The 25536-nt window shown below is 42.7% G+C and overlaps 1 long non-coding RNA gene across 14 annotated transcripts in view; it reads right to left on the minus strand.

The window, feature by feature from the left end:
- Positions 1–526: 526 nt before the first annotated feature.
- Positions 527–25536, minus strand: part of LOC106022299 — a 46626-nt gene continuing 21616 nt past the window's right edge. For 7 of the 14 annotated variants that reach the window (XR_005870491.1, XR_005870481.1, XR_005870483.1 and 4 more), the window contains 8 exons: positions 22460–22529; positions 21413–21549; positions 20177–20330; positions 11106–11229; positions 8368–8475; positions 6286–6426; positions 1202–1327; positions 527–1021 (listed from right to left, as the gene is read on the minus strand). This is a non-coding gene — a long non-coding RNA (uncharacterized LOC106022299). Of the gene's footprint in view, positions 1022–1201; positions 1328–2533; positions 2619–6285; positions 6427–8367; positions 8476–11105; positions 11230–20176; positions 20331–21412; positions 21550–22459; positions 22530–25536 lie in introns of all 14 variants that reach the window. The other 7 variants (XR_005870501.1, XR_005870494.1, XR_005870500.1 and 4 more) reach the window with 3 other exon arrangements.

Here is a 25536-nt window from a genome sequence, read left to right on the forward strand (position 1 = left end):
GGATGTGGAAGAAGCCGACATCATGATGAGGTATCTTAAAAGTATTAAGATTTTTACACTTTGAAACTCCAGAGAAACATTTCAGGGTCAGCCTCCTGACCCTGGGCTGACCTTGTGACTAGAGAACCAATAGAGTATGTGACTCAGCTACAGCCAGGGCGTGACTAAGTTTCTACCTTGTCTTGGGACATTCATTTTTGGAACACCAAGCAGCTGAAAGAAGCATAGTAATGAGATGGCAATGAGGTTCAGGCTGCACAGAATGGCCTTGCTCAGGTGTCCCACCAGACACCCCAGGCTGAGGGTGCAGCAATAGGCTGGACAGCATCAAGCCCCAGAAGGGCAACAGTAAGCCACCCTCAGCTACTTGCCAGCCTAAAGCTCAAGAAAGCCTTTGACAGCACCCAGGTCATCCCAGTTGACACCCATAATTGTGACTGATCATGATACATTGATGGCTGTGTTTTTATATTAGTAAGTTTTTAGGGTGACATGCCATGCAGAAAGGTAATGGGACCAGACATACTTGGTTCTCAGTGAAGATTTATTAAACTTATTTCAATAGCAAGCAAAGGAAGGCAATGTTGTCTTTAACTTTTTCTTCATTTTGGTCTCCTACTGTATTTCGTTATATCTATCTGTCTGTCTATCTATCCAACTAGAGATCTAGGTCTCTCTTCATACATATATAAAAGACTTGTGTTTTCTTGTGTAAGTGTGTGCACAGTGAAATTCAACTGAAAAAATTGTAGCTGATCACATTTCCTTGTTCTCTGCAGACTTTATTCCTTCTCTCTGTAGTGTCTTTGAATCTTCTGTGTACTTTTTAGGTCATAAAACTAGGAACAAGATACTCTACCCCATGATGCTCTTGGCTCTGAGGTCACCTCATCTGGAAGGCACTGTTATTTTTGGCCTCTTTCAGTCCATCTTGTTGCTGTTCCACCCATCTGGAGCGCGAGCTCCCACTCCCTTCCTTGGGCAGTCCAGGAGGTCTGTAGATAGCAGCTGCATCAGAAGCCTGGGGAAGAGAGCAAGCAGGGTGGTCAGAAAAGCCATCATGAAAACACAGCTTCCAGCCAGGCAGTGTAGGTGGCGAGGTGCAGACACTGTGGTCTGGAGACACGCCTGGCTCTAAGTGGGAGTGACTCACACAATGGCGGCCAAGCAACTGATAAAGAATAGAGAATGAAGGACTCACAGAAGCTGGACCATCAATTTTCCTCCATCTTCCATGGGGAGGGGAGTCTGTTCCATCTGTACTGCCTCCAAAGCGTGTTCTGGCGTGCTAACTCCCACAAGCCTGTGCGGCACCTGCCGACAGCCCCTGCACAAGAACACAAAATTCTAGATGAACGCTGACCTCGGTAGAGGAACCCCAGGAACTGCAAACACGCTGCTAAAAGGACGCTATGCAGGGTTGGCTGGTTCCTCTAGCAACAGGCAAAACTGTGTCACCTCAGGTCAAGGAGAAAGCCCTACAGCCCAAAATAGCTGCCCTCTCCTGCTGCCAGAGCATCTAAAATTATACCATTGAAGATTTATTTCTTTGCATACCTCACCTTGGTTAGGGGCAGATCTGGGAAAGGACCCATGAAACGTCTTCACATGAAGGTGCAAAGGGCTTGACAGGCCCTCAGAGTTATCCGGGGCAGGAAAAGGAGGGAAGTGTTGAAAGGCCAGGAACCAGGCAGAGGAAGTGCCAGTGAGGGACAGCAAAAGGGCAACTTCTCCTATTTCATATTTTCACCCAGAAGGAGCCTGGCCGGCAGCTACATCCTAAAACCAAGGTCCAAGCAATTTGCCAGTAAATTCGAACCATGCGTGTAAACAATCCTAATAATTTATTGAGATGCCTTTTTAATGCATGATTATGCGGGACTGCACATGACTCTACTTCAAATTGCCTCAGTGTAGGAGGGTATATTAAGGAGAAATTAAAAAGAATCAGAGAGGCTACACAAGGAAATGGTATGTACCACCATACTGGGATACCGTGGGAGAAAAACTAAAGATAGGTAACCAGGTCAGAGTCTGGTTTCTAGGGAAGTATTCACTCAGAAATCCAGGCAAGGACTCTGCCTTTATATGTAGAAGTTTGGATAACCTGACCCTAAAAGACTAAGCAGTAAACAATCACTATTTGAAATCTACCTCCAGTCCACTGTATCAACAAGTAAGAAACCCTTATTACATTGACACGGAGCACAGGAAGATGAGTCCACCCTACCCTAAGCTGGCTCTGAGGGAGCGCACTGCCAGGATGGTGGGCTTTCAGTAGAGGAAGGAGTTAAATAGGAAACAGAGAAAACAAGGAAAGGAGAAAAGGAAGAAAGACCAGATAGTGACTGCAGCTGTGGTTATGGCTGATGGCGCATGCCTGACTTAAATACTGTCTAACAACAACCAGTTGCAACAATAACCAAATGTTGGAGTTGCAGGACATAGCTTAGTTGGGAAAGTGTTTGCCCAGAATGAACCAAGTCCTGGATTCAAGCCCCAGCATTGCATAAATGAAAGTGGTGGCACACACCTCTAATCCCGGCACTTGAGAAGCAGATTCACGGTGATCAGGAGTTCAAGGTCATCTTCTGCTATTTAGTGAATCTGAGGCCAGCCTGGATCACACAAGGCCATATCAAGCAAATAATTTTAAAATAAGATAAAAACCAAAGTTCTATAGCATTTGTACCATTTGGAAGTAAAGAACTTCCAGATAATGGTACCTAAATACTCAAATTCCTAAGAGGAGAACTTCTTTCCTATTTTGATGATGAATGCTTTGGGTGAGAGCAATCAGGTGACCTGGCTGGCGTCATCCAGCTGCTTAGCCCACTGTCAGGTCTTACAACTGTACCCTCACTGGCTAAATCCCTTACATTGTCTGCTCCAGCACTGGCATTGGAGAACCGTTCTTCCCAGATCTAGCGAGTCACTCCTTTGTAACTAAGATGACCTCCCTTAACCCTGATTCATTCACATAATCAACAAATAATAAAGACAGAGACACAGTTGCTTCTGGCACTAACTCATCTAATGAAACTCCACACAAATGACTCATAGGTGGCTGTGCCCAACTAACCCCCTTTTCAGAAGAACACTCCCTTCACCCAAGTACCATGAAATCTCATGATGTTAAGCCCCTGCTACTGCATGGTATGGAACTTGATATAATTTATGCATATGGTTGCATGCATGTTAATCATTTGTAGATGGCTTATAATACTTAATACAATGTAAGTACTCTGTGAATAATTATAGTGCTACAGATTGAAGAGAAAAATACAGCAAGAAATGAGGTCTGGTTGAGGGGACATGGAGGACGAGAAGGTCTTTTCCCCTGAATGTCCATCTTCTAAACTTACTCACTAACTTACTGTTCCTTCCCTTTTGAGAAAACTCAGGTCCCTCTGAACAATGGCCCAGTCTTATTCAAAGCTGTCACTCCAAAACTGAAACAGCTCCTACCCAAATAGGTACTGGGTAAATATTTATCTAATAAATCACACTGGATATCAAGGAAAAGCTTGTGGGCCAGCGCCTGTTATGGGTCCTGAGTAGCATAAAACCACTTAGTCAAATCATCTCACTTACTATTATAAGTGGCAAAACAGAAAATAGCGAGAGAAGATGGGGTTTGATAATAGTTCAAAAAGTTCTGGGGAGAAGTAAAGCTTTGTCTTTCTCCTGTACCACTTAAGGCAAGAGCTGGGGCCACATTGGGATGTTAAAAGGCAACCAATTGAAAACGAATAAAGGAAATATTTTTAAAGCAGCGTGTAATGCACCTTTGGAATTCACTGCTGCGGGATATTATTGAGGGAAATAGTCTAGCAAGATTCAAGAAAGGATTAGACATTTATATGAACGGGAATAATATTGGCAGTTACACTAACTAGGTTAAAAAGTTACAAGGCATGTCCGTCCTGGGCTCCAGGGCATAACTGTGCACCAGCTGAAGTGGGGAAGGAATTTCCCCTGTTGGTGGAGCATTCTGTAATTGGCCAGATGCACGAACCTCATATTTTTGCAGCTTTCTACTGTAATGTAGGCAGAGAACACTGCTGAGGGGGAGGCGTCTGGGGTAGATGACGACAGCCCAGTGACCTCTAAACATGACATAAAAAGAACACTCGGAGTCTTTAGGGATTTGCACCTGAGAATTTTCTTTTTCAATTTCAGAAAATGAAAATAGTAAAAATAATTTCCGTCTCCATTTCATGAGACAGAGTCATGGGGCGGCCATAATCTCATCAGAGGCCCAGAGAAGAGAGGAAAGAGGCTGACAGCCACTTCCAAAGCCCTGTGCCTCAGAACCCTCATGGAGCCTCACACATGAGCATCTGCCCCATGTCATATACATGCGCACTTATGACACATGCATTGGACAAAGCCACTTTTCTGTAGGTGTGCCAAGAAAAGCAAGTCTTAATACTGTTCACTAACCCTGACAAGCATTTGTCTGTCAGTCAGTTTTGTGTCACATTAAACAAAACAGGGAAGGGCCAGAGAGCCCACCAACACAGGTGCTGGCCACAGAGCATGGAAGTCTGAGTTTGACCCCTTGAACCCACAGGAGAGAACTGATTCCTGAACATTGTCCTCTAACTACCACATAAACACGGTGGCGTGTGTGTGCATATGTGTGTGTGTGTGATAAAGAAATAGAAATTAAAATTTAAAGCATGATATATTTAAAAGAATTCATTCATAATCATTACTTGACAGCCTTTGGTCATCAAAGAGCAAAATGCATTCTGAAGAAACTATGTCTATGTTTGAAGTGTTAGGAAAAGGAACCCTCTCTCTCTCTCTCTTTCCCTCTCTCTCTCTCTCTCTCTCTCACACACACACACACACACACACACACAGACACACTTGCTGCTGGCAAAACTGAAAGGGAATTTTAACTGAAAAAACCTCTAAACCATCAACGAATCTTAAAGCAAATACATATACCAAAGATGCTGCTGATGTATGTGTTTCTCTGGGGAAAGGGAGCCATAAATTCCATTAATATTTTCAGATAAGTTCTCACACAAAGTAAGTTTTTAAAACCACTGTTTTAGGCCCCAATCCAAGAGAAAAGTCTCAAATGGATCTAGATGCCTTCTTTACAGAGACCTTTGGACCTGCAATGTAAGAGTTGTTTCTTCGGGCCTTCCTTTAACTGGCAGATTATCAATTCGAGTCTCCTAGCTGAAGATCATTCACATTGGGCCTACATCTCACCCAGATGAAAAGCTTTCCACACTGAAGTCTCGCTGCTCCTGGCTACTGGACATTTTGTTAATTAGTTACAGATAAGCCCTTACAAATTCTTCTGTTTTCCCTAGATGTAAGCTTTCCTATAGGTAGCTTCAAAACCATTTTTCAAAGATTCAAGGCCTGGGGTGTAGCTCAAGTTGTAGAAAGCTTGTCTAGCATGCATGAATTCCCCATCCTTGCATAAATTGGGCAGTACACTCACAAAATCCTAGCACTCAGTGGTGGAGGCATGCATGAGAAACCAAAGTTTAGGATAGTCCTTGGCTACATACAGTTTGAGGCCAGCCTTAGACAGAAAAGAAAACCTGGGGGAGAGAGACAGAGAGAGAAACAGAGACAGCAACAGAAAGGAGAAAGGGGATGTATTTGTTTGTTAGTACAGTTCTTGAGTTTTACCAGTGGTCCCTACCACAGCAATACAGGCTCATCCATGACACTACTTTTCATTAAGCAGTAAGGATTAGTATCAATAAAGGAAAAAGAGAATAGAAAATGACAAAGAAAAAAGGAAGAAGAAAGGAAAAATATCAGCTTATTTTAAAGTGTATGTTGGCGTTTGTGTGTTTCCGATCTATGGGGAGGGACGTGTACATCATATAGACTCCCATTCTCAGGCCCCAAGCTGGGTTCCTCCCTGGAGCAATCTCACAACACTGTACCACCCCTCTCAGAAACAGCTCAGGGGTGGGAAGGTGGTTCAGTGGGTAAGAATGCCAGCTGAGTAAGCATGAGGACCTCAGTTCGAATCCCCAGTACACCTGTAAAACTGGCAGGTGTAGCCTTTCCAGCCTGTAATCACTGCCCAGGGCTCCAGGTGGGAGAGGCAGAAAGACGCCTGCAACTTTACATGGAGAATGTAGAAGAGGACCTCTGGCTTTCTCTAGCTGAAGGGTACTCTTCCCCTTCCTCTCCCTCCCTCTCCCTTTCTCTCCCTCCCTCCCTCCACCTCTCTCCCCCATGTCTCTGTTTCTTTCTCTTTCCCTCGCTCCCCCTGCCTCCCATCATACAGTTGCTAACCTTATCAATTCTGGCAGAATGAAGTCAGAGCAGGGAAGGGCAGCCTGCTGGCTTCCTGAGAGATGTTCAATCGTCCCCATGGAAAGTCAGTTGAGTCTACTGTTGACCATCAGTGTGAAGACGGAGCAAGCAGGACCAGTCCTAGGAGAAATGGAACCCGGTGAGACCGACATACAAATATTTTCCTGTGTGGTGGAAGAGGCACAGCCCACGTGTGACCGCGCCCACGTGTGACCGCACCCACGTGTGACCGCAAGCCACGGAGGGTGAAACCCGATGAGACTTATCACCTGAGCCCCCAAAGGGATAATCTGGAGAAGCAGTTGCTTTGTGCAGCTTTTCAAGGGCCTTCACGAATGCCTGGCTTTGTGGGAAGACGATGCAGGAAGGGGAGAAAGCCAAAGGAAGCACTTTGGTCTTCAGTGCGGAATTCATCGCCTGGGAAAGGAGGGAAACTAGACCATGCAGAAATGGAAATCTTCTGATGTGTGGGAATCAAATAAAAGGTTTCTCTCCTCCTATGTACACCACTGCCCTGCTAAGGTGAGGCCTGAACACTCACACACAGTCCACACAGGCATTGTTCTAGAAGAATCCCAGCCTTTCTGCCCATGGACACAAAAACTCTGATTAGAAGCTCCAAGTTGATATGGCTGACCCAGTTCATTCAGTGGCTCCTTTAGGTCCCTCACCATGAAGGACTTGCAGAAAAGGCACAAGTCATAATTAGATTTTTGCAGATGATATAGTAACAGTCTCCGAATCAGGTGCTGGCTAACAGCTTGTCAGGACTAGCTGCTGCAGCATGGCACTCTGACTGGCTCCACTGGTCTCCTTATATCCACCAAAAAGTACGTCTAGATGCATGTAACTTGGTCATGGTGGAAGGAATAAGGATGTCCATGATTTACTACCTAGGTAACCTGTGCAAGTACACAGACTTTCTAGATCTCTGAACCTGACCCATTAACTAGAGATAGTAACACCTAACTAACACATTGTGCAGAGAGAAATACCAGGTCCTCCCACATGAGAAGCTTTTGCTACCTATATGTGTATGCATTTACATATATCTGTACTGAGTATTTCTGAAGATCAATTTCACCCTTCTGTCTTCATAACTCACAAGGTGATGTTTGAAAAAGTCAATCAGGAAAGGAAGGAAAGACACATATTTTCTTCTCCAACAAGTGAAAGCAATTAAACGTCAAATATTAACTGTTCCTGGGAGTAAATTTTTTTAATGGGTTAAAGGCTCAGCCATTATAGACCTCCAATATGTAATTTCTAAGAAAGGACCAGGTAATATATTTCTTTTAATTAAGTGGAAGATAAAATGCTAGAGCGATGTATCCCTTCAGAAAGCGCCTTTTTTATCCATTTCCAGTGGCTTCCAATTGCATCATGCCTTTTAAGAGGACCAATTTGTTTGACATCACTTTATTTTTCAACCTTCACATGTGAGAAGCATTGATTTATGATTCTGCTGATTAAAGCAATGGTGTCTGAAGCAATAATGATTTCAATTATGGAACTTCCACTACTGAGCACTATTCTGATTTTCTTTCCATTCTCACCGCATTTTTATTCACCAAAGAAGGGGGTCTGCGTAGGTGATGTAATTTTTGAAAAGCCCCTGGACTAATTTAATATCAGAAAAGAATGCATGGCAGATGGACTGATGTCCCATTTTGGATTATGGGGATGTATCGTATTTTAATATGCTCTGACAAACTCCCAAACAGCTCCCTGGTGAGCCCCTACCTGGTATCATTAGGGTTATTTAGTGCTTGGAGCCTGCTCAATCCCCATTGGAGCCACAGTGAACTCAGAGAAATGTGCACACTCCATTCACTCCACGTCTAGGGTCATGCTTTCTCTTTATGCCGGGCTGGAAGAAATGATTAAGCTCGTGTTTGGAGTTTTAGCTTGTTGAAATCAATGGAACACACTCCACCCCGCCTTTTAATCCCACAGGCCCCCATTACTCAGTGTTTCACTACTCTAAAAAAAACTAATTAAATAAATATTTTAAATATTGATAAAATAACTTTTAAGAAAGAAAGTTTTGTTTTTGCTTACAGCGTCAGTGGCATCTATCCATCGGGATGTGATCTTGTGGCTTTGGTCTTTCAGTGACAGAGAGCATCATGGTGAGGAGATGTGGCAGAGGACCAACGTGTATGGCACCTGTCAACAAAGAGCGATACGGGATCTGAGTAAGCAAACCTCCAAACGACCTAACTTCCTTCCAGTAGATCCCATCCCTTACGTGCCCCACAACTTCCCTGTAACCATATCAGCTGAAGGTCACACATACAACCTGGGCCTTTGGACGACACTCCAGATTCAACTGATAGCACAGCCCTGTCCCATGGACAAGGCAGGTAAGGAAGACACTGACACTAACCTGAAGCCACGACCAAGGAAATGCCCCCATGCATCAATGCAGCTTGTGACCTACTGGAGGGGGGTGTAATGAAGACATCCTAAGCACACCCTTGTCACTTCTTTGGCTGTCAAGCTCTTGAGACAACACATCCCAAGGAACTGAAAATTCCCCAGGAGTCTTATGAAGGAAGAAGAAAAAGACTAGGAGCCTGGCGTCAACTGGACAAGGAGCATGTCTCCCCCAAGGAGATTTCACATAGTTCCAACTACTTTGCAGTCCATCTTGTAAGAGGTACTGGAGCCAGACTGACCATCATGAACAGAGCCACATCTTGACCCGGATCAGTCATGCACACCTTCTGCCTTCTATGTAAGCCTAAACCTCATGGCAGGACGTCAAAGATGGAGTTGGGGATATCACCTCCTCGTTCATCACACATTTGTTCAATGTGTGACATTGAGCAGAGCTCCTTTTACTGCATTTCACTTTTAGGCTGTCTCTTTAATTGACCTATTGAGGATAAGTAGTTGATCTGGGCTTGTTAGGGCTTCTGGAACCTGGGATCTAACCCTAACTCCAGGAATAAAGCCAGTCACAATTTTTAAGAGTCTCACTGTAGATCCCAGACTAGTCTCAAACTACTAAAAGCTAGGCTAGCCTCAGTGTCCCAATCCTCCTGCCTCAGCCTTCCTCTGGCTTAGATTGCAGGCATACACCATTATTCCTGGCCCACCATTCACACTTATTAAAGGTGTCATCCAGTAAAGGAGTGATGTCTGGTCAGAGCAGCTACTCCTGGGTCCCAGGGAATTGTCATCACAGGTATCTGTGAATCACGGGGTGGGAGGGGGAGTCACATCTTCAGATAGTTCAAGGAGAACAAGAAACTTATAGTGCTATGTCTAGTTAAAGGTTCTCCTTTTCAGCGTTAGCCTCGCACTGACCAAATGAAGCTAGCCTCTGGAGTGCTTCCTTATGGATGAGCAAATAGCCAGACAATCTAGTTATTGGAAGGATGTCCATAGCAAGACATCACACTTTGTTATGACTCTATCAAAAATTGACAGCTTGAAGCAAGAGCTCAGTGAGTGTGACTACTTGTTTCACAAGCATGAGGACCTATAGCCTCAGTTCTGTGGGGGACAGAGAGAGAATGGATGGGGCTTGATGACTGTCAGCCTAGCCCCACATTCAGTGAGAGACCCTGTCTCAAGGGATAGAATATGATGCCAGTGTCCTACTGTGGCCTCTGCACCTGCAAACACATGTACACATACACCACACACACACACACACACACGTTAACAAAGTATTCTTAGTCTGCTGTTTGAAAAGACAGTTAAGGCTCTGTCACACACCAAGAAGCAGATGTGAGACATTGAGGATGTAAAATAAAATACAAAATCCATTTTTCACCTCCAAGAGGCTGACGTTCATGACGATATGAATTATGAAGGATTTCAGGCTTAAAGCAATTAAAAAGAAGTGCCACCTAACATTGAAACTCACTCTATCACATTTATTTTTAGGTAAGAACCTCCTTTGTTACCCTTCAAGTGAATTAGTTTGTTCCTATGCTCTGATTTGAAAGTCCATTTTAATCTGAGAACTGGTCCTGTGGCTGCCAAAGTCTGTGTAGGACACACTTCTTTAACACCTCTGAGAACAACTGGAAGGTAAAATTCCAGTTACACCCTGAGAAGGTTTTTCTTCATCAAGTCAATGCTAGAGAGTTCTTAACTAGGCACTGATATTACTAGACCATCCATGTCTTAAACCTAGTTCTTAATCTCAGTGATTCTATGCTGCTATAGTTTTTATGAGAGCTGACCAGCCAATGCTGTACCCATTAATCTTTCTGGAAAATCATCTTAATAATTTTTTTCAATTGAAGGAAGAGAAGCCCTAAGACATAAATAAAAGCATTCAAGGTCTAGTCACTGAGTTTGTAGCCTAGCACTTGAAATATTGTATCCAAAATTGCTTCTCGGAAGAAAATCATATCAGGTTAAGATTCCCTCTCATTAAACTTTATGATTGTTTATCAGATTCTTCTTTGAAATACCTCAAAGTACTTCTACTGAATTTCATTTAGGATCCCTTTTCTCCCTTACAAATCTATAATTTACCTCATCTGTGGACATTACCTGAAGGCAACGCTCTCCGATATCTACAGTATGGATAGAACTTGGAAAGAACCATTGCAGGTGGTATGCTCTACTGAGCAGACTTGAACACAAAATTTCATTCATCTTCTACCTTAACAACAGTCAATGGCAAGAGATCTCATTTCCCTCTTCATATAACATTGCCAGCCACACCTTGGCATGTAGCTCCCTATCCTTACTCTTCCTTCTACCCATCTCCATAGCAACCTTGAGGACTTCTCCCCAGGGACATTTATTCAGGCATCAGCTATATACCCTACCTGCTCTGGGTGCTGGACATTGTAGAGCATTGAAGTCTTTAGACTTGATTCATCCTGCAGATCATTCTTATGTGATCGCTGGCTTCTTTAGAAGTAAGTTTCTTAGGCAAATCTTCTCCAGGACCTTTATATAAAAGAGAGGAGGGAAAAAAGGTTTAGAGACAAGGGACTTGCCCAGGTCTACAGCTCTTCCCTGTAATGTGTGGTCCCATTTTCCCTTCTTTTTACTCTTGTAGCCATTACTTATAACAGTTCTTACCTTGGTTACCTTTCTATTGCTGTGATAAAACATCATGACAAAAAAGCAAATTGGGGAGGAAAAGTTTTATTTGGTTTACATGTCCCAGTCACAACCCATCACTGAGAGAAGTCCAAACAGGAACTCAAGGCAAGAACCCGGAGGCAGGAACTGAAGCAGAGGCTGTGGAGAAGTGCTGTGTACTGGCTTGCTGCTTTACCTTCATGTATGTATGGGCACCATGTATGTGCCTGGTGTCTGTGGATGTCAGTAGAGGGCACTGGATGCCCTGGAACTGGAGTTATAAATGGCTGAACCACCAAGTGAGTGATAGTAGTTGAACTTGGATCCTCTGCAAGAGCAACAAGTTCACTACATTGATGAGCCACCTCTCCAGCTGCTCAGCTGGCATTTTTCTGCAGCCCAGGACCACACGTTGCCTAGAGGTAACACTGCTCACAGTGAGCTAGGCCCTTCCAGTTCCATTGTCGATGAGGAAAATGCCCTGTAGACTTGCCTACAAGCCAATGTGATGGTGGAAACATTTTTCCGATTGAAGTTCCTTCTTCCATGACCCTAGCTTGTGTCAGGCTAGCAAATACCTAATTAGCACAGTTTTTTAAACTAGAATTTTACCTCAGCTTTACCTTCACCACTGATTTACTTCAGGTTAAACCTCTTTAACTCAAAATCCAAAGTCTGGACTGCGCCAAAGCCCAAAACTTTTTGAGCACTGACATGGTGCCACAAGTGGAAGATCCTACACTTAATTCCATGTGACAAGTCACAAACAAAATGCAGCTGCGGTAAATATTTGTTTTGTGTAAATTCCTAACCATCGCCAGGGACTGAATAGTAAACAAGCAATGTCTGATACAGATCCCATGGACCACTGCACAATACAGCAAATATACTCATCTGAGCACCTTGTCATCCAGAGAGTCAGGCCAGCAAGTTGCCACTACAGGTAGACCTAGAGCCCCGTGGTGTTAACTTCAGAGGTGATTTTTGTCTAAATTCAGGGTCTAAGAAATGAGAAGACATGATCTATTGCTTATGGGACAAATATTTCTTGAGCTCTCCTTCAGGCAACTTCATTTGTCACTGTGGTCTGCTTTGAAGCTCCATTTACTTTTGAGGACCAGTCCTGTAAATATCAAAACTCACACAGGATACATTCCCATGAAAACTTCTAACAGCAGTGGACACTGGTGTCCTGGGCCCCAGAATTAAGACGCAGATGCACATAACTGAGTGAGTTCAAGGGGCTGATATTATCCACTGGTGTCACTGCAGGCATTAGGGTTTGCATTTGTGCTCTGTCATGTGATTAGAACATTTAGGCTTACACAGACATTTAAAATGCTAGCTACAGTCTATATGTATTTTCCATACCCTTGTGTTCAATACCGATGTGTTCAATAATCTGAGCTGAAGCTGTAAGTGGTACCCAAACCTATTAAAGAAGAAACTAGGTTTTTCGGAGGGTTTTTTAAATGTGGTCTTCCAGGAAGCTGCCTCTGGACATAACTACAGAAAATTAACACAATAAGTAAAGCATTATAGAACAGCTATTAACTGATTACACTAATAAAAACCAAATGGGGGCCTCAAGTCTACCCCTCTGGGAAAGGAGGATAGATAAAATAAACAAGGTAAAATACAGAGTAAAGGATAATTGATTTTAAACAATAATAATGCAGTTACCTCCAACCAAGTTAAAACATAATACAGATTTCTATCTGTGTGAGAAAAGAGAGAAGGAAGTTGTTCGTATCCTTTCTCCTTAATATCTAAGTTTCATACAAATGGTGTTTCCCTAGGCTAACAAATTGGAGAAATTAAGGAGTGCTGACAAGTTTCTTAAAGGACAGGCACATGGGCACGGTGATTTAATACACCAAATTATCAGAGAAAAGCAGGATCTCCACATCCAAAAGGCTTGCCCCAGCAGCATGGGACAGCAAGTCAGGTCCAAGAAAAGCTAACAGGCAGGAGAGGGGAAGGAAAACTAACAGTTCTCCTGTGGTAGGCAGAATTTTAAGTGCAAGCCCACTACATCTCTTTCTGTTGCTTAAATCCTAGAATTCTTGAGTATATGTGGGATTGGCTCTAGGAAGAGAGGGATCATGGTGGAGAAGGTTCTCAATTTTCCATTTGTCTTCTAACATACCATCCACATACCCGCCTTCAAATCTAATGGTCCTAAGAGCAACTGTAGTAAGTACGTGCTGGGTGACATGTGTCAAACTAAATGCTTAATGGGTGTTGTCGCTAATTCTTGCATCATCTTACAATTTGTAGGTGAAGACATGCAGTCAGAGGGTGACATGGTGACATGTGCAAGGCTCCACCATCATTAGGCCTAGCCTACTCCAGGGGCATCTGCCAGCCTGCCTCAAAATCGGTACCCCAAGTTTCATCAGAAATGGTTGGTGTGGGAGTCTTTTATTTTTCTCCCTCAGTCTCTTCTCACTTATTGTTTTAACCAGTCTAAACCCATAGAACCAATTCTTTTTGCATGGCATATGCAGAACTCTGGGTTATTTTTACTTCCCACTGGCAAAAAGTCAGCAAATTCAAATGAAATGATAATTTCTATGTGAGAAAATAGTTTAGCATTTCCTTAAAATGTGAAAATATAAAATCTTATGCAAGACACTAGCTTTTCAGTTGGCAGAAAATAGCCTGGTGGTTTCACATGAAATAAAACAAGGGCAGCTCAGATCTTTACTGCCTGAGAATTAAAGGAGCATTCTACTGCCAGGGAACAATGGGTTTTTGGGCATGAAAAGAAGAATTGATGATATATGCAGGCAGTGTCTGCATACATACATAGAGAACACTCAAGTATAAAAAGGGTCACACTTATTCAATATTTGGAAAAATGGTCCAGGAGGCATCTGATGTGACAGCCAACAAACAGAAGGCTCAGGAAGGGAGATTTAAAGTTAAATGGGAGAGGGAGACCCAAACACGAGAGTTGACCACAAGCATAATGTGTTGGGGTCAGCATTCTTACTAGCGAAATGTTAGAGGCACTTCCAATAAGGAATACTTTAAATAACATGGAGGTTCTTTCCTTGAAGTTAATCAGAAAAAAAATAGAAGTTACATTTTTAGGGATTGTGGGGCTCAGAAAAATCATTGCCTATGGGTAATAATATTATCTGTCTAGATAACTCAAAAAGAATCAAAATCAGTTAATTATTTTAATAAGAAATCATTTAAATTGCACATACAGCAGGAAATGTATAAAAAAATTACTTTTCCCAGAAAACACTAATAAAATATCATAGAGAAGTGACGTGCAGAAGCTGTGAGACTGGAGAAGAAGAAACTCCAAATGTAAAGAAGGTCATGTAGGAAGATAAAGGAGAACGCAGGAGATAACTCAAAACCAGAAACCTTAGATCACCAACATTAATGTACAAATGCATCCTCACATTTTGAATTTATGGAGCCTTTTTTTTCTTGGACTTTCGAGATGCGGTTTCTCTGTGTAGCATTGGCTGTCCTGAAACTCGCTCTGTAGACCAGGCTGGTCTCCGACTCAGAGATCCACCTGTCTCTGCTTCCTGAGTGCTGGGATTAAAGGCGTGCGCCACCACTGTCTGGAGAATTCAGTGAGGTCTTAAAGAATAACACATAAGGGCACAACTCTAGGAAGCTACTCAAAGAGGAAGAGCTTACCAGATAGGGAAGGAGACTTAAAATGATGAAAACTCCAGCAACGTGACACTGATGCAAGAGGGTTTCTGGAAGTTCAAGGCCAGCCTGGGCTACTACTGAATCCAAGCCAACCTGGGCTACACTTGGAGACTGTCTTTAAAAGGATCTGCATCCTCATTCACTGTGAAATGATAAGAAGGCTTATGACTTCAGAGCACAACTCTGCACATATTCAGGATGGTGGGAGGGAAGGAGGGAGGGAGGGAGGGAGGGAGGGAGGAATAAAGGAAGGAAAGAAGGAAGGAAGACAAGAAGGAATAGAGAGGAGGAAGAATAGAAGAGATGGGGGGAAGAAGGGAAGGAGGGAACAAGGAAGGAAGGAAGGAAGGAAGGAAGGAAGGGAGGGAGGGAGGGAGGAAGGAAGGAAGGAAGGAAGGAAGGAAGGAAGGAAGGAAGGAAGGAAGGAAGGAAGAAAGGCTTTCACGCAAGAGTCTTATTATAGCAACTCATCCAGAGAAAAATGGCAAAACAAATTCTACAAGGTAACAATTACAAATAGCATGATAGGATTGGTGTGTATCCCAGAGACAAGATTCTTCCTAGAATCCTTAAGTCCCTGGTTCCAGTCCCAGCATCACAACCAAATGGCATAACTACCCAGATCAAAGAATTCCAGGACCTACATGTAAGGATATAATGGTGACATAAAACATCCTTAAAATAGTTTCATCAACATAGGCAAATATTTATTACAGCTTACAAAAAGGAAAAGCATTCACTGATTAGTGAATTATGTAGTAGAGCCTCAATCTTATTTTTTAAAAGCATGCAAATTTACTTTTACCAAAAAGAAATTAGATATGAGTGGTGCACACTTAATCCTAGCATTTGGGAGGTGGAGGCAGGAGGATTGGGAATCTGAAGGTCCCTCCCAGCTATATAGTGAGCTCAAGGCCAATTTCACTTACATGCCACCTTGTCTTAAGGAAAAACAAAAGAAAAAAGAGAAAAAAACAGATGGGAAAGGTCAGGCTGTATATACCAACTTGTTAGCAATAACTACATACTACATCACAGAGGCAGAATCACAGGTAGTGGGGTTATTTCATTATGGTTTCTATCATTTCTAAATATTATCCCCTTCTTCCAGCAACCCAGAGAAGAGTCTTGCTCCTCCTGGCTTGTCTAGAGTATCAGCAGAAGGTTGCAACCTGGAAAGGGTGCTGGAAAGGAAGAAATGGGACCATGGACCACCACAAGGATGTTTAATGCTGCGACTCTATGCCTTTCCTTCTTCTGATTTATCTTTTCCTTCTGTTGTCAGAATGTTTGCAGTCTCTAGCACCATTTTATTGGTTCCTCCTGTGAGTGACAGGCCAGAGTGTCCCAAGAATCCTTAATGTATTTTGTGTCAGGGGCCTGTGGGTCAGTAAGGTTATTAATAAACAGCGCCTCTTGTTCTAATTTCGGTCCCTCCTCTCCTCCATGCCTCCCCTGCTGTCCTGCTTTTCCTTTCGTTTCTCTTGTCTGATCCTTTTCCCCTCCTCCCTGACACAAAGCATTCGGCCTTCATTTTAGCTTAACCTTCAGCATTTTTCCCATAATGCTTTTTGGATGCTGCTGGTCCTGTTACGTTTTCATGGAGAATTTAATTTTTTCAGAAAATACTTGTTGTCCTAAATCAATTTGATGCAGCTAGTACACTCCTGTGATATTACAAGCGGGAGAGAATGAAGGGATACCCAAAGCTGTGGGAAATATGAACAAAAAGCACAGGGAGGGGTAACATTGTTTTTCTCAAGGGTTTCTCTTAGGTTAGATGCACACAAAATCAGGCAGAACTCAAAAGTCTAAGTCACCATGGATAGATATGAGGTGGCACATAGAATACAGATTTCTAGTTTAATATTTTCTCCTTAGTTGACAAGGTATAAATAACAAACTTAGTGTCATGTGTTTAAACTGTGAACTTGGCGTTGTCAGCATTACATGGATAGTCTCAGATTTGGATATATGTACATCAACTTTATCTCTCATTTAGAGATTGATTGATAACCTGAATTTATCATCATAGTAGACCCGCTTTTTCTTTTCTTTTTTTTTTTAAGTACTATTTATTTATTTATTTTGTGAGTGTGAGGTGTGAGTGGCACTCAGGCCAAGCACATGCATGGGAAGGAACAAGGGCAACGTTCAGGAGTCTCTCCTTCTGCCATGTGGAGCCTTGTTCTATTTCTTCTGACTTTATTATACAAATAGAAATTGCCTTATCACAATCACCAATCTCTCTCTCTCTCTCTCTCTCTCTCTCTCTCACACACACACACACACACACACACACACACACACATACCCTTAATGTGCTCTCAGTAAATGTAGCAATTTGAGTTGTTACTTTCTTCTTTAAAAGAAATACACAGTTGCATCTATGAGGAGAGTTCTAAGGAAGTTACATGGACCAGTTAGTTTCCCTTAACAACGATAAAACAGTGTTTTCATACAGGAAAACTATGATTCTATGTTGAATTATTCATTTTTTTCAAATTAACCCATTGTATTTTTTCAGAGTCAAGAACACATTTTTTTAAATGTGACTCTGTTTCAGCTGCTTCGGGTCCCGGCCTGGGGTCCACAGGTGGCGGGACAAGGATAAAGAGGGTGGTGAGTATCCAACTACAGTTCTTAAGGCTCCGGGGATAAAATTTCTTATGAAAACTGGCAGCCTTTTTGTTTCTCTTCGGTCTTTTTAATACGCAGCCATGTCTCTCTGTTCAGCTGAGCCTGCTGTGGTCTCGACTGAACTGAACTAAATTTATGCCACTGAAAACTCCCGTTGAAGTACCTCCAAGGCACAGTTGGTGGGAGCTGTGTGTACGTAAGCGCACAAGATCTTGGCCTGCTGAGTGTAATAGCATCTCTACCCTTGGAGATTATGGGTATGATATGGGTGAGTGTAATGGATAGGGCAGTCTGTGTACAAATTTCAAATGACTTGCTACACCCCTTTCAGATGGTTGCTGTCAAAAGCATTAGCACGACATACACACAACAACTGTGTATCATATTACCTGTGGCCTCTGCTTCCCCCAGAAAGCTCCTCCCACTGCAGCAGGTGAGTGTGTGGGGTGCGGGAAGTACCACAAAGGAGTTTCATTCTTTGAGCTCCACTGTACTAATCCAGAAATACCCAACCTGTCTAAATTCTCAAGGATGGGGGTGCAAGGAGAACTGCCTGTAAAAGATGTCTCGAGAAGACTGAAATTTCTAGCCGGATAAGGAGTCCATGTAACACACAGCTGTGACGCAAAGGGGCAAACTGTCCTGTCCTGCTGTGGACTGACTCAGGAACTCCCAGAGTCTGAGCTTCACTGTGGGTGTTTACTGTTGGTGCAGCAACGCCCACGTGATAGATGACGCTTAAAGCAGTTTTCTTCCAAGCATGGATTTTTATGTGAGTCTTCCTATGGCCTAGAAATGCGCAAAATGTAAGCGATTTGAAGGACTACAAAAGACTAGCATTCCCGTCTTTTTCATGCTAAAAATACCTAGCAATTGTTGCTCAGCCTGCTGGAGGTGCAGCCAGAGCAGAATGCAGTCTCCTTTGAATTTGGACTGGGCTTGCATGCAGGACTCTTATGGTGTCCTCAGCTGAATAGAAACACAAAAGTTTGGCCTTGGTAAAGATACTCAGTTTGGGGCACGGAATGTAGCTCAAAGTAGCAGAGTACTTGTCCAGCAAAAATTTCTGTCACAGAAAAAAAAAAAAACAACCACCACCTAGGTGACCTAATGTATGCATATACCTCTTTATTACTAGTTTTCTTTTCTGTGTGTGTGTGTGTGTGTGTGTGTGTGTGTATGTGTCCATGCACATGAGCCAAAGTACATGTGTGGAGGTCTGAAAACAACCCACGGGAGTCTGTTCTCTCCTTCCACCATGTTGGTCCCAGGGAGCAAACCGAGCTCATCAGACCTTGCAGTAAACACCATTATCTGCTGAGTCATTGCTCTGGCCCAGGATTTATTTATTTATTTTATAATATATTGACTATCTGTTAGCATTAGAGACTACAGAGGTGATTAGATTACCTGCAGCTACCACTATGGAAATTATTCATTCAAAAGTTCAGCATACTGACAGCAAGTACATTTTTTTATCTTTCAAAAGATAGTTATAAACATGACACTGTCCTCATTCTTAAGTTCCTGTCTCAACTTATCTTTATAGTAAATAATGCATGTCATGTACCAGGCACTAATATTTAGTGTTCTGTATACGTTAATTCATTTAATTATTAAAGAAACTATATAAGGTAGTTTTACCAGTATCTCCATTTTACAAATGAAGAAACTGAGTCACACACAAACTAAGATGCTCACACACATGGTGTATTGGCAAGCCTGGGATTTAAATCCCAGCAAATCTCGATTTGGAGATCATTTCTGTTAACCACGACTTTAAAGCTGACAGAATCAATATGCACTTATTTTTACCAAAGAAGTTCTGGAAACTCCAGAAATCCTGATACGCTCCAAATTTAGTTTAGTAATTGAGAAAACTATGGGGTGGGGGGGAGGATTAGTGTTAGTCAGTCTGTAAAGCAACAAAAGATGAGAGTAATAGATTCTCGAAGCTCCCAAAAAATCCAAAGCAAACTGAAATTTAATGGGGATAAACATGAAACGTTCTTAAAAGCATTAAATCCCCTGTACATGCCCAGGATGATTGGCAGCTGACTCCGGGATGCAGGAGCTCTTCCTCGTGAGGGGCTCTGTTTAAAGCCAGTAACAGGACACTGCCTGTGACAGTCACAGAAGTTCTGAGTATTTTGTTTGTTTCAAGAGATCTCTTAAGGTACTCTGGCAAACCAGGCCAACACAAGGAAGCCACAGGCCTAGTCCTGAGGAGATAGACACAGTAAAACAAAAGCAGTGGTTTTGAGGGGCGGTTTCATTATCTTTAAGTACCAAAAACTTTTCTCCTCGGGCAAAGCAACTCTGAATGCCTCTGAGGCCTGAATCCAACTCATGTGAGTTCTGCTCCCATACACAATCAAAGTCATCAGAAAACAACTTCCCTAAGAATGGTGGCTGTCGGACAGTAAGCCTTCCCCTCTGTCTTTCTAGTGCTGTGGCCCAGGCCTTCACGCATGTATGTTACCTGCTTAGAAGTTGCAATTCACAAACTCTCCCTTCATTTCCTTGAGCAGCTGTCTATCTCCAGAAGTCTGGCTTTGGCAGGAACCTGAAGCAACATTCCCCCAAGCCTCGACCCACAGGTAGGTGTCCACACTTTCTTGATTCCGTTATAGAACCTTAAATTCAAAGAAAAAATTATGTAAAGATTGTCTGTCTTACAGGTAAAGGAGTATCAGCATGCCAATTCCCCATGTAGAGATAGAGGTGCTGTCTCTAGGGTCACATGGAATTGCTCCTCATATCAGAGTAGGTCCTTTGACAGGATCTTCCTTAGCCTCACTACACAGCAACCTGGTCCTAACCTTGTTCTAGGAAATTGGTCTGGTCCCCAGTGGCCACCCTGTCATTTAGCTGAGAGCTTACTATCATCTCTAAGTTAATTTGGAAGCTAATTGTGAAGGTCAGGGGCTCTGACACTGCAGACAATGGTAAATTGGGGAGATAAGGCAGGATCGGAAAAATCCAACCTGGAAGCAGTTGGGGTTTTATAAGCAGTTCCGTTAAAGTGTGAAGGGCTGGAGTGGCATTGTCTCTTCCTGCTGTGGGTGTCCCTAGATGATGGGAACAAAATGCCTCTAAGTATCCTCATCACAGGGTCAATCTAAGTTCTTAATCTCGGGATATATATATATATATATATATATATATATATATATATATATGCGTGTGTGTGTGTGTCCATGTGAGGATGTGTGTGCAAGTGCCCGCAGAGGCCAAAGGCATTGGAGACCAGACCTGGAACTGGAGTTGCCGGTAATTGTGAGCCACTGCTCCACACAGGCGCTAGGGTCCCTGACAGGCCAAAAAGCTCTCTTTGTTGCTGAACTTTCTCTCCAGGTACTCTTCTGACTATTTTAGAAGGCTGAGGAGGAAGTCCAGCAGAAAAAAAAATGCCTAGCAAGCTTGGCCATCTAACTTCCATTCCCATGTAAAATGCAGGGAGTGCACATCTGTGATCCAAGTACTCTTACAGGGAGACCGGCAGCAGAGGCAACAGAACCACCTAGCCAGTGATACCCAAATGGAGTACAGAAACAAGAGAGATCCTGGTTCAGTGAGGTAGAAAGTGAGAACCTAACCCAGAAGTTTTTCTCTAACTTCCCCATGCACCCTGTGATCCCCCCTCTTACACACACACACACACACACACACACACACACACACACACACACACACACACACACATACACATACACACCACATTATTTGAGACAGTCACACTGTGTAGTAACGGTTAGCCTGGAACTTGCTCGGTAGCTGAGACAAGCTGTGAAGTGACAGATCAGCCTGCTTCTGCCTCCTGAATGCTGGGATTGACGGTGTGTGCCACAAGGCCTGGAACACAAAATAAATGTTTACAATAACAGATAAGCTGCTGATTTTGAGAGAGAGAGAGAGAGAGAGAGAGAGAGAGAGAGAGAGAGAGAGAGAGAGAGAGAGAGAGAGAGAGAGAGAGAGAGAGAGAGCTTTAAAGAAAAGAACCCAGCCCTTCCCTGTGGTTATGTCTACTGGTGGCATTTAGTGTGGTCTGGCTTAAAATCGTGCACACATGCGTTTTGACCACAGTGAAACTGTGTCTGTATCCTCAACCAAATGTAGCAAACTTGCTCTCCTGGGATGGATACCTCTCATTCTTGATGCTTCTTCACCTCTATGAACATTTCATCAAACAAGATCAAGTCACTAGCCTCAGGATTACTCTAAGGAAAGCTAAGGACCTTCAAACAATTTTGAAATTACCAATGTTCTGGAAAATAAGTAGATTGTGTCTTCTGAAGAGAGAGGAACCTGCATCTCAATCTCATATAAACTTTTGTCAGCTTCAGGGTTTAGATCAAATGTTCTAGACAATTCTATTTTGATAACTGCATTTGCTACGAACATTGGTGTTCACTTTCAGTCTGCGCATTGGGAGGCAGAGGCAGACAGACCTCTGTGAGTTTAAAGTCTACATAGCAAGTTCCAGGCCAGCCAGTGCCACATAATGAGACCTTGTCTCAATAATGATAATAATAATTAATAAATTAATCAAATTTCTGTATCTGCCACCACCTGTTTCTAAGCACACTCTCATTGGCACCATTTTCATGGTGATAACCTACCTACCCTTGGCCAAAAAACAAAGTTAAATCCAAGTGTTGTAGTAATGAAAAATGGCAGGAAACTGTTACTTCTAATTTCTTTTGCAAAGATCGTTTTTGAGGAGCATCAAGTCAGAAAGGCCACACCCTGACAGAATACTCACAGTCAGACTCTGCTTGAGTGATGAAAACTCATGTCTTCACCGCAGGGGAACTCCATGTAGACTCCCCTACCTGGAAGACAAAGTTCTGTATGCTGCTTGCTGGTCTCAGGCAAGTGACAACAAGGTCTTCTACCTGTTTTTCTCTGGCTAAGGCACACAGGTCAAGAGGGAAGTCAACATTAGGCTGAAATTCCTGTCATTTATACTCTCCAGCTTGTGGACCAGAGCCAAAGGGCCCTGGGCTACAAAGTGTAAACAGATCTCTGTGGCCTCCTAATCTAGGTAATTGGTCTCAAATGCTGTTACCCCTTTCCAGATAGAAGCTTTGCCTGCTTTTTAAGGAATCTGGAACTTTTCTCAATTGGCAGAGGACACTTTGACGTGTTCATTCAGTCTTTTCATCAACACTAAGGTCCCTGGAAGAGGACCAGCAGGCAGAGACATGGAGGTGTGGCACCCTCTTTGCAGAGTTCCACCTGATTTTCTTAGGGTCAACCCCTCTCACTTGGTCTCCCATCCTAGTGGGTGGAAGTGTGTTTAATCTACATGAACACTTTGGGGCTGAGCTGTGCAGACAGAACACTACCTGCAAGACAACAGGGAGGTTTCCAAGCAAGACTGAACTTCAGCCCAGCATAATGTAATTGTTACTAGTATGAACCATCATAATGTTGGCCCAAACCAGTTGTTCTGTGACACCATTTTCAGGTTAAAATTGTGCCACTCCCATTATATGAGGAAAACAGGGAGGTGTTTTGGAAAAAGACTAGGAAGGACTCTTTAGTGATTTAGACTGTCTCCTGGAGGGTAGGCTACACAACTCCTCTGAGCCCTCTACCAAGCAGAGATAATTATATACACCTTGCAAAGTTAGCGTGGCATTAAAAGAGATAAAGGATATGGGACATAAGAAACATAAGGACACTTCCTATACTACTATACAATAAAAGCATGTCATATAGCAGATTTCTTTTTTTTAATTTATTTATTATGAATACAACACCCTGCCTCCATGTACACATCAGAAGAGGGCACTAGATCTCATTACAGATGGTTGTGAGCCACCATGTGGTTGCTGGGAATTGAACTCATGACCTCTGGAAGAGCAGTCAGTGCTCTTAACCTCTGAGCCATCTCTCCAGCCCTATAGCAGATTTCTTAGACCCCCTTTGTGCTGCAATATATGCAGTGCAGGGGACAAAATTTCTTTACACTGGGAAATTTTTAGTTTAGAATTCAACAGAAAAAAAGTAAAAAAAAAAATGTGCAATTTTCTTTGTGAGTCTTTCAAGGCAGTGACAAAAATCTCAAAGTGCCTTTCATTTTTTCCTTCCTTCCTTCCTTCCTTTTTTCTTTCTTTTTCTTTTCCTCTCAGCCCTTCCTTCTTGCTTCTTCAAAACTTCCCTAGTCACATTTTTCTGCAGAGTATCTCCAGAGTTCCCATTAACCACTGCTTGGATGGAGACTGCTCTTTCTTGTTTTTTGATCGTTGCTTCCAAGTCAATGTCTTGCCAAGACCTTTTCTTTAAATTCCATTCTATTTCCCAATCCCTCCTCTCCCTCCCTCTCTCTCCCTTCCTATATCTAATCCAGCTTGCCATATGGAAGATCAGTGACATTGCATGGGAGGACTGAGCTGTCCCTTCCTTCTGACCTGTGGTATCAGAAGATGAGACAAGGCTCTTTTTTTTCCTGGGAAATGCTGTCAGTGCTTCTTGTTGCCTTTAGTTATCCAGAAAGGGGATGTTCACTCCCATGCATAGTCTATAGCAATTCATTTCGCCAACAACATAATTGCATTTTCTCTTGACAAGCAGTCCAGCGTTAGACATACTTGACATAAGCACTGAGAGACAAAATGAGACATGCTGGATCAGGTCATTTTTATAAGCAGTGTGACCTTGAGCAACTTGTATGGCATCCCTGTGCTTCATCACCTTCACCTGAAGAGTGGAAATTGTAATGTTTTCCTGGCATCTATCTGTCTGGATGTGCAGCTTAGCACAAGGCCTGGGCTGATTAAGTGTCCTTGAGATGTTAGCTGATGATTTTTCATCCATGTTCTTGCTGAAAAGTGTTCAGTGAACTGGAGGTTTTGCTCTATGGCATAATGACCACCTAGTATGTTCAAAGTCCTGGGTTCAAGCCCTGGTATCTCAGAAACAAAAATGACAAATGTATTCACCAACACAAAGACTACGACAACTTCCTCTCCTGTTGTTCCTCTTTGGCTGCTGCACACACATCACTGGAAGTTCTCTTCATATAACGTTCTTCTCTTCATCTCCACATGAGTTTCAAGAAAGAAAAAGGTAGGACAAAGACATTCCGCAAACATCTTCCAGTTCTATCTAGCCTAATCTAACTTCTAGTCGTCATTGGCTAAAGTGACCTCAAAGTTTCATCATGAACCCAGACAGGAACTGAAGCTTACCCCATGTCAGTAAGTCCAGGTGTGGGTGTTTCCAAGCTTCTTTGAATATTAATGATCTGCTTTCAAATGCCAATAAGCTAAAGTTTTGTGGTTTCACCCGGGTGCCAACTGAGATGTGATAAGTTAGTCTGACTCTTACTAGAGTTTGTCATTTGAATGAACTCACATTTCATGAAGCTAACCCTTATGTTTAGAGCATACCTGCCTGCTATCTTTACCTCTACTGACGTGAGAGGTGCTTTATGTAAACAAACTATAGTGTAGAGAATGCTTGCATCCCCTTGTCTCAATAGTAAATATAGTATCAATTTTGCTATTAAGAAAATGTGTCTTATAGCAAGTGCATACTCCACTAGTAACCACTACTGCTAAATATCTTTCTATATTTACAATTGCATTCATTTGTCATGACATTCCAAGTTGACTACATGATGACTTGGAATTTACCTATTTCTCCCAACCTTTAAAGTTCTACAGTGCATTACTGCTTAACCCAGGTTCTGTTAAACTGTGACTTTAAGATCGGACTTGTAGAAGTTAATCTTTCTTTATCTTTCACATCTTCTTCCCCTAGAGAGCAGAAGCCCAGACTGTAGGTTGCCTAATTTCCTCCAATTACATGCTAGAGGTTTGGGAAGATTGA

This window comes from Mesocricetus auratus, unplaced genomic scaffold (assembly GCF_017639785.1).
Source record: "Mesocricetus auratus isolate SY011 unplaced genomic scaffold, BCM_Maur_2.0 Super-Scaffold_4256, whole genome shotgun sequence".
Classification (NCBI taxonomy): Eukaryota; Metazoa; Chordata; class Mammalia; order Rodentia; family Cricetidae; genus Mesocricetus; species Mesocricetus auratus.